The sequence below is a fragment of the Podarcis muralis genome, chromosome 7 (genome assembly GCF_964188315.1).
Source record: "Podarcis muralis chromosome 7, rPodMur119.hap1.1, whole genome shotgun sequence".
NCBI lineage: Eukaryota > Metazoa > Chordata > Lepidosauria > Squamata > Lacertidae > Podarcis > Podarcis muralis.
In genome coordinates this window covers 42,734,435-42,743,266 of record NC_135661.1, presented here as the reverse complement: position 1 = coordinate 42,743,266, position 8,832 = coordinate 42,734,435, and the positions used below count along the sequence as shown (strand labels likewise).

Genomic DNA, 8,832 nt, shown 5'->3' with positions numbered 1-8,832 from the left:
GTTGTGATGCCATTGTCAAAAATATAAAAGGTTTTCAAATGACTTTCAGATGGTTAGCCAAGAGCAGATCTTCCATTTTCAGAGACAATGGAAAGTTGTGATGCTAACATGTCTCTGAGCCCTAAGAGGAAGGGTAGCCTGGTACAATAACCAGCCCTCACTCCCACTTGCACTGCTCATGTTCTCCAGCATGCTTGGCCCACAGTTTATTTGTGCTTCTACAACATACCCCAGCATTTCTGAAGACTGATTGTTTGGGCTTTGCTATGCGAGTCTTAATCCTTGACTGCTTGGCTCCCTGGTGGACATCACCCTGACTCCTGTTTCCTAACTCCACCCTTCACACATCTCTTCCTATTCCTGAAATGATGTACTTAAAATATCCCCAAATCTGCTTCCCAGCATCCCAAATGCAACACAAGAATCTGCCAATTAATCACATGTGCCCTAATTCTGTCTGTCTGTACAGTGAGCAATCCCCTGTACAGAGAAGAGAGGAGCAGTTTTGGCTTCCCTTGGTGACTGTCCACTCCCCTGTATTCTCAAGGGGCTTTGTTGCATCATGAGCCACTGTCTCAGCTTGTCAGGTTTAGCAACAGGAGCATTCTGTTGCATTAGTGGAATGCAGAAAGTAATAATAATAATAATAATAATAATAATAATAATAATAATAATACCAGCACTTGGTAGAGAAAAGCTTATCTAGGACTCTCCTGGTCAGTCTGCCTTTGTCCTCAAGATGACCTCTGTGTGAGTCTCCCTGAGTTCCAAAGGCACGGAGGCCGCCGCAAAGCGATGGGTATATTATATTCTTTAATTACTGTTGCAATCATAACATTTAAACACTGTCAACGAGAGATAGCTCATAACCGCAGGCTAGAATCCTGCCACTTGGGGCTTGTAACTCAAACTGCAGGATTAATTTGATTAATTGATAGAATTATTTTCCAAACCACTCTTTTGTTTATGGCGGCTTTAAATGCTCACCGCCCGCACCCTCCCTGAGTGTTGCGAAGGAGAGATAAAGCCAGCTGAAAATAATTAGTATGGCTTAATTTAGGGAGGGGGGGGCGTGAGGAAATAACCTCAAAAAGAATTTTGTCAGGAAATTTACAGCGGCGCATATTTTGCAAGCGGGTGCCAGGAGGAAATATGACGGGCTTGAAAATGGAACTCTGGCGCCGCGTCTCTGATATATTTCGCTGTGGATACAAAAGCATCAGGCAGAGGCATAGTTTGTACCTGCTTGTTCCAGATTTCTCCCTCCTCCAGATTAATAGCATTAAGTGCTTTTGAAAACAACAGGCTCCTGTGGAAGGAAGTCCTCCGGCAGGCTTAGAAACAGCCACTTCCAGGTGGCCAGTGACATTTGAAAGCAACTGGGATCTCATGTTCCTTATCTTATCTGATTATTTTTTTAAAAAGAAAAAAATATACTAGGAGAGTGGCAGCTCAAGCTGTCCTGTAAGCCACACCCAGCCAACGTTTCTTCTTCTCCCGACTGTTTGGGAGCACCAGCTGGGATTACTCAGCAACAAAGAGAAGGCACTCTGTGTGCGCTTTGGCGCACCCTCAGCTATTACTTCCCATTTTCCCAAATGAAACAGGTTCTGGGGTTAAGCCCCGTCAAGTTAACCCTGCTATTGTCCTCATGTTGTGTTTGCAGGGCTCCAGCAGGAAATGGATGCTGGCCTAGATGAGTCCTTGCTCTGATACAGCGTGGCTCCTCTTTCAGTGGAGACTGGCCTCTTGGTCCTAACAGGGCCCTGCCCCACCAGCGTCAGCCTGCAAGTCAGCCAGCCTTCACTTTCCTACCTTCTTGCTTTCAATGAGTCCAGGCGGTGGCACTCCCTGTCCTACCTCCCCATTCTTAGTCTCACTGTTGCCCTTGTAGAACTCAGCAAAGAGGAGAAGGGTGGAGACAAAGCCTGAATGAGTTGGCTCTGCCTGTCTTGGGCTCCCTGCCTTCTGCCTACCAGTTGCCAAAACAGTTCTTATGAAGGGTGGCAGGGAAATCTCAGCACCTATGAGCAGAAAACACCCTAGAGAGCCCTTGAGGAGACACCCAGGAGAACCAGCCCATCTTTCATCTCATTGCTCTGTAGCTGTGCAGTTGAGACAACGTCCTGGCCCTTGTCACCAGCCGATGAACTCATGCTCAGGTTTCTTTCCCTGCCAAATCCTTTAATGCATAAAACCGAGTAATGGATAGGCAACGGTTAAGGGCACAGCAGGGGGGGGGTTGCATGGCTAAGCGGGAGCCAAGATGTTCTTTATTTCATAAAATGTATACAGCTCTTGATTTATTTTTTTTAATAAAAACAACAACAACATTCAAAAACAGTTGACCAACAAGCTCTTCCTTTGGAAGAGTGGGGCAGACGTAGTGGTTAGAGTACCAGACTCTTACCTGGGAGACCACAGTTCAACACCCCTCTTAGCCATGAAGTTTACTTGGTGACATAGAGGGTACTTTACCTCATAGGGTTTCTGTGGGATTAAATGAGGTGGTGACAGAACCATGGATGCCATATTGAGCTCCTTGGTGGGTAAAGGTGAGCTATAAATGCAATAAAATAATAAGCGACAGGCATCTCTTCTCTGGGTCAGCAAGTGGACACTTCTGGGAGTGGGCTGGGCCTGTGAGGTTTGTTCACACTAGCACAGACATTTCTGTTTCCTTGGCGACAGGAGGTGCCAACTCAGTATCCTGCTTACTCTCAGGCACTTCCCATGGAGGAGGCTCCTTACCAACAGGAGTGATGGGGGAGCTGGCAGTAGCTGGGGCCTCCTATGAGTGGCCTGCTTGAGGGGTCCAATGCCACAGGGTTGGGACACCTCTCTTGACACTTGAGCCTGCCTCTCTCTCCCCAGTTCCTGACGCTTGATCACTGGTCCCCTTCTCCAGCTCATATATTTATTGGGCCCCATTTCACCTCCCTAAAACACTCTCCCAGGTCATTTAGCTCCACCTCTCTGATCTGCCCCCCTCTGCCTTCCTCATGATCTGCCCATCCCCTCCATGACATCTCCACAGGACCCATAACATATCACACAGGTCTGGAAGCATGGTCTGGGGTTTGTCTTTTGAAGACAGGTGGAGCTCATGGGGCAGGCAGGGGAAGAAACCCAGTGAGACTGTGCAAGATGGTCTTCACCAACCTGCTGCCCTCCAGAAGTTTTGAACTACAACTCCCATCAGCCCCAGCCAGCATGGCTATATGGTGCTGAGGCTGGTGGGAGTTGCAGTTCAAAGCAACATCCTTGCCATTGTCTTCCCTTCTGTGAGGGCCTTGAGCATGTCTCAAAGGCCAGGGAGGTTGCCAACCGCACCCCATCTCTTATAGGCCTCAGTAAGTGTGTAGTCTTTTTATTTGTATGCCACCTTTGGACCCCAAAAAGGCCCCAAGGCGGCTGACAAACAAAAAACAAATAAATGCAAATACTGTACAAAAATAATGCCAATGCAAACCATACAAGTAAGAAACATTCCCAACCAGGTCATGACATTTCCAAAGTAAAAACCCAATACAGCCATGTTCCTGCCAAAAGGACAAAGAGCACTCCCCAAAAAAATATTAAGAGGACAAAGTAAATACAGTACTTAAACAGCAGCTCTCCCTCATAAAGATCCCAAGTGGGGTTGGGTGGAGCAATGCAGGTGGAAAAGGTTGTCCTTGATAGGTCCAGCACTCCCTCCCCCCCTCTAGTAATGGCTGCCAAGCAGCAGCTGCTCCTTATAAGGTCCAAGGCAGGTGGAAATATTTGTCCCTTGATGGTTCCAGCAGTCTCTTCCCTGTAGTCTTGGATCTGAACACCAGTGGGCCACTCTGTCCTGATGCTTGAGGGTGGCACCCGGCCACCATAGGAGGTAAGTGCTTTTGGAACTTATTTATTACTTTAAACAGCTGTGGGGAGCCTGTGTTGCTGGACCCACCCCCAACTTCCCTCTCCCCCAGCCAGCATGGCCAGCTATTGGGGTTGATGGCTACTGCAGTCCAGCAACCACCCACTGGTTTAAAACCTATATGTCGCCCTTTGCCCTTAGCCACAGTTTGCATTCACTGTAATCTGTGGTTAACATTAGCTAAGGTTTAAAAAGCAGCTAATGAGCGACCTTTAACCATAGCAAAGAAGCCATAGTTAAACTGCTGGGTTTTGTTCACACATAATGCTAAGTCATAATTTAGTAAGCCATAGTTTAATGAACCACCATTTAATGTTAAGTCTGAACTGTGCCCCCATGTGCCTTAGAACATGTCCAGTCATACAAGGGCTCCATTGGAGGCAGTAGAGCAAGGAGTTCCTGAATAAAAGTTTAAATAGTCTCTCTTGGACTATCTATCACACTGATATGGGAAGGCTGGGCATTGCCAGCCACTTCCACGGAAGCAGCACACAGGTTTACATGTAGGCCTCCATCTCTTACCCATGCTGCTGCTAATATAGTTTTTGGCTCCTTTGACATTGCTTTGGTATGGCAGACAAGATGATATTTCCAGACTGGGAGCTACTTAGCCTCCCTATTTTCTCTCTGTGTCATTTTTCTCCCCCTGGAAGATATTGATGATCCACGTCTTTTGCAGCTTGGCAGAAATCTGTTGGCGCATAATAAGGAGATTTGCAGGACCTCTGCCAGAGCAGGTGATCTGCCCAGATTGAGCTCTTGCCTGGGAAAAGAGGAAAGGAAAAGAGAGAGAGAAAGAAAAACCCCTGTCCATCAGTCAGACTCAGCTCCACAAAGCCCTCAAGTTTGCTGAGCCTTGCTTTATCACTGAGCATTTCGGGCGCTTTTGACACTTGGAAGATTGCAGGATGCCGCCGTAATTCCAACGAGGAAGGAAAAGCAGGGTGGCTTTGAGCGGCTGCAGATTAACATGAGTTGCGCTGTGGGTGTGCAATGGCCAGGGAGAGAAGAGGAAAGAGAGAAAGCGGGGAATAGGGCCAGGAAAGGAGAAATGGATGGGGATTATTTGGGGTGATGGGAGAGCCACAGTGCAACTTGTATAGCAACCAGTGCTCTGCATGCAATAAAAAAGGAGCTGGCCTGGAGCTGAGCCTGACTAAAGATACCCTATCCAGATGATACAGGAGGCCAGAGCCCAAGCTGAGACTTCAGTGGTCTGGATCTGGCCCCTTGGCTGCAGGATATAAGTGCATGCCCAAAATACAGAGCCTCACAACTGCACCCTGGGTTGATCAGATTGTTTGGCTTACAGATTGTTCGGGCCACCTTTAGTGATTTCAAATTATTGCATAAATACCACTTCCTGCCCCCGTTCAAGCATTACACTATCTAATAATACTGGGCAATATCTAATGCTTGTCATACTTAGAGTAGACCCACTGAAATGGATGATTGTAACTAACTTGGGTGCATTGATTAAACTGAATCTGCTCTGAGTGAAACTTAACTTGATACAATCTATTATTATTATTATTATTATTATTATTATTATTATTATTATTATTATTACTATTACTATTACTACCAGTAGTACATTTGTAACATTCTCCACATGCATTATGTACAGTAGTTGTAATTCAATCAACAAGCCTATAAAGTAGGCCAAGTTCATTATCCTCCTGTATTGCAGATGGGGCCACTGAGGCTGAGCGGGACTTGCTTGCCTAAAGCCAACTAGTGAGTAGTTCAGGCTGGATTTTTGAAGCAAAGACTTCCTGCATTCCTATCTTTTAGCCACTGCACCAACAATGAGGAACCTGTGGTCCTCCATCAGCCCCAGGTAGCATGGCCAGTGGCCAGGGGTGGCAGGAGTTGTAACCCAGCAAAGGAGAGTTCTGGGCTCTCTTTCTCTGCGCTGCAATTTCCCAGCGCACTAGCAGTTGTAACGCATGGATTTTCACCCCAAAAACCTCCAGCATGGAAAGAGAATGATGCCATTGCATCAGCCTTTTTCACACTGGTGTCCTCCAGAGGTTTGATACTGCACTTCCCAGAAGTGTTGCTTGCTGGGGATGATGGGAATTGTATTCCAAAGCCACCAGTTTGGGGCTTTTTTCAGCGAGAACTCAGTTCTGGCACCTCTCCAGTGGGCGCCATTGCCAGGTGGGCACCATAAGAGAACAAAGGAGGCATTCATGGAGATTTCCAGCACCTCTTTTTCTAGAATAAATAGTGCTGGAAGGCTGCATTAAATTATAGCTCAATCCTCTAGGCTCCTGTAGCTGTGCCATCTTCAGCTGAAACCTGTTGTATTGCAATACCTTCTTGGTGGTGGGGCCCCAGCTTTTGAGACTCTCCCTCCTCCACTGCTCTGAGATATGGCTGGCACCTACTTTATTTTCATTTTTTACATCAGCTGAAGACCTGGTACTTTGCCCCAAAGCTAGAACTTCCTGGTTTCCAGATCATTCGCTTAGCTACTGTATGTACCAATAATGGGGGTCCTGTGTCCCTCCTGGTGTTGCAGGGATGTAATTTGCCCAGACTTTTAGTGGATTCTGATGTCAGATTAGCTAAAAGTATCTGCTCTACTTTTTAAACAACTGTTATTATGCATGTTAGATTTATTTTACTTGCAATCCTCTTTGGAACTGCATTTGGAATGAAGAGCAGGTAAAAAATATGCTTTGATTGAAATATTAATTTAAATAAATGCAATGCTATAAAGAGGCGCCTTATACCAAGTCATGCAATTGCTTACTTGAATGAGCAGTGTGTCTCCATGGTCTTAGATAGAAAAGGGCCCTTTCTAGGCTGGCACCTTCCCAGTAGCTCAGAGGTAGAGAATCTGCTTTACATGCAGAAGGTCCTAGGTTCAATCCCCAGCATCTCCAGGTAGGGCTGAGAGAGACTCCCTTTCTGAAACCCTGGAAAACTGCTGCCAGCCAGTGTAGGTAATAATGAGTTAGATGGATCAAGGGCAATGCATGTTTCCTATGTTCAATAGTGCAGGATCCACACATTCCCAAACATGGGCTTGCCGTGGTCTTACATTGCATTTTTAAATATATGGTACATGTGCCATCTATTAAAAAGAAAAGTCATGTGGGAAGAGGCTCAGAACCGCCCTGTGATCATTGGATTTAATAAAAAATAATAACTTTATTTCCCCAGAACTCTGCACATCATTGTCTTCAAACAGTGTAAGAGTCTCTGCCCCAAGATCTTACAATCTGATTTCCCCCCACATAGGGGAATAATGATAGAAATGGGCAGAAGGGGGCAATGAGGGTAACCTGGGAGGAATCTGGAACTTACAAGTGTTCAAATGAAATAATAAACAAATAGCCAGCCTCAAAGGCAGGTTCCTGAGAAATCACACATTGAGACCTAACCAGTAGGTGGCAGACTAAACTCCTTAACTCCTAACCATTCCCCATCCCATCCTTCCTTTTAAAAACAAGCAAACCCATAAAACCTTAATAAAAATTTATTGGAGGTGTTTCAAGGATCCTAAACTGCAGCCACACACCTCTGGGTTTCAGAGTCTGTGACTTCCAGAGTAAAGATATTAACTTGAGAACCCCTCTTTGTAAACTGAGAGCTGCTCTGCTTATTTTGTATATTTACTTAGAAGATTTGGCCCCGCTCTAGGGGGCAGATGTGTGGGCTTTCTGGATTTCCTCCATTGACCAGTGTGCAGGTAAAGCCCCTTCCCCCCTCCAATTTTATGGCAATAATTAATGAAGGAATAAAATCACTATTTCCACATACATTATTTCAGTAGGCCTTACAGCAGCCTTGTAATGTGTTAATTAATTAATTATATATTTTATGAGTCTGATTTCTGCACTCCAGTGCCTCAGAGTGATGTACACAGTAAAAATAAAATAGCCAAAGACATTAGAATCGGATAAAGCCAGCAAAAAAACTACAACTAAAACACACATCTGACAATACATTTAAAAGGAACAAGTCCTACCTACCCCACTTAACGGAGGGGTGGCTATATTATTCCATAGTTATTAGAACTGCCTTGTCGGGTAGGCTTTATTCTTCATCATCATCATCATCATCATTATCGTGTATTCATTATTACTTAGTTGCATCCTTAAGTGATTTTCTGGCCAGACTCCCTATGTCATTTAAAAAAAAAAATCTAATGAAACCTCATCTAGTCCAGTGTTATTCAAGTCTGGGTCCCAGATGTTGTTGGACTATAACTCCCATCATCCCTGATCACTGGCTAAGTTAGTTAGGGAAGATGAGAGTTGATAGTCCAACAACAACTGGGGACCCAAGGTTGAATAACACTGTTCCAGACCACAGTTCTTCAACCCTGGGTCTCCAGATGTTGTTGGGCTACAGCTACCATCATCTCCAGCCAGCTTGGTCCCTTTCCTCAGCCAATGGTTAGGGATGATGGGAGTTGTAGTCCAACAGGATCTGAGGATCCAAGGTGGAAGGCCTGTGCTGTAGACACCAAGCAAGGGTTTAGACACATACCACATGGCTCCTAGAGGCATATAGCCCTGATCACATGGCAAATGCCTGAGTGGCTGAAGTCAGCCCTGTTATGTCCTAAGATATCCGGCCAAATGGTGTGTGTGTGTGTGTGTGTGTGTGTGTGTGTGTGTGTGTGTGTGTTAGCAGGGCATTCCATCAGAGCATCTCTGGCTTCCAGCTGCCCCTTCCTCTATCTCTCCCCCCCTCCCTTTCCCCTTAGCCTTTGGAGCCTTGCATTCCTCTGCTCAGCTGCTCCTTGCCACCCCCAGCTTCCCCCACCCCCAAGGCACCTTCTCTCTGCGTTGCTTCTAATATCGCCCCTGATTAATTGGCACTAATACAAATGTACACAGCTCCATAAAAAGATGTCACTTTGCACACAATGGGAGTCGCACATTATCTCTCCACTGCAGGCATGT

General features: G+C 45.8%; 1 protein-coding gene across 1 annotated transcript in view; it reads left to right on the top strand.

Annotated features, from left to right (window-relative positions):
• Window positions 1–3,718: 3,718 nt before the first annotated feature.
• Window positions 3,719–8,832, top strand: part of ZFPM1 (zinc finger protein, FOG family member 1) — a 131,071-nt gene continuing 125,957 nt past the window's right edge. The window contains exon 1 of the mRNA XM_077931608.1: window positions 3,719–3,871. The gene's annotated coding sequence lies outside the window, so the exon portion shown is untranslated. The remainder of the gene's footprint in view (window positions 3,872–8,832) is intronic.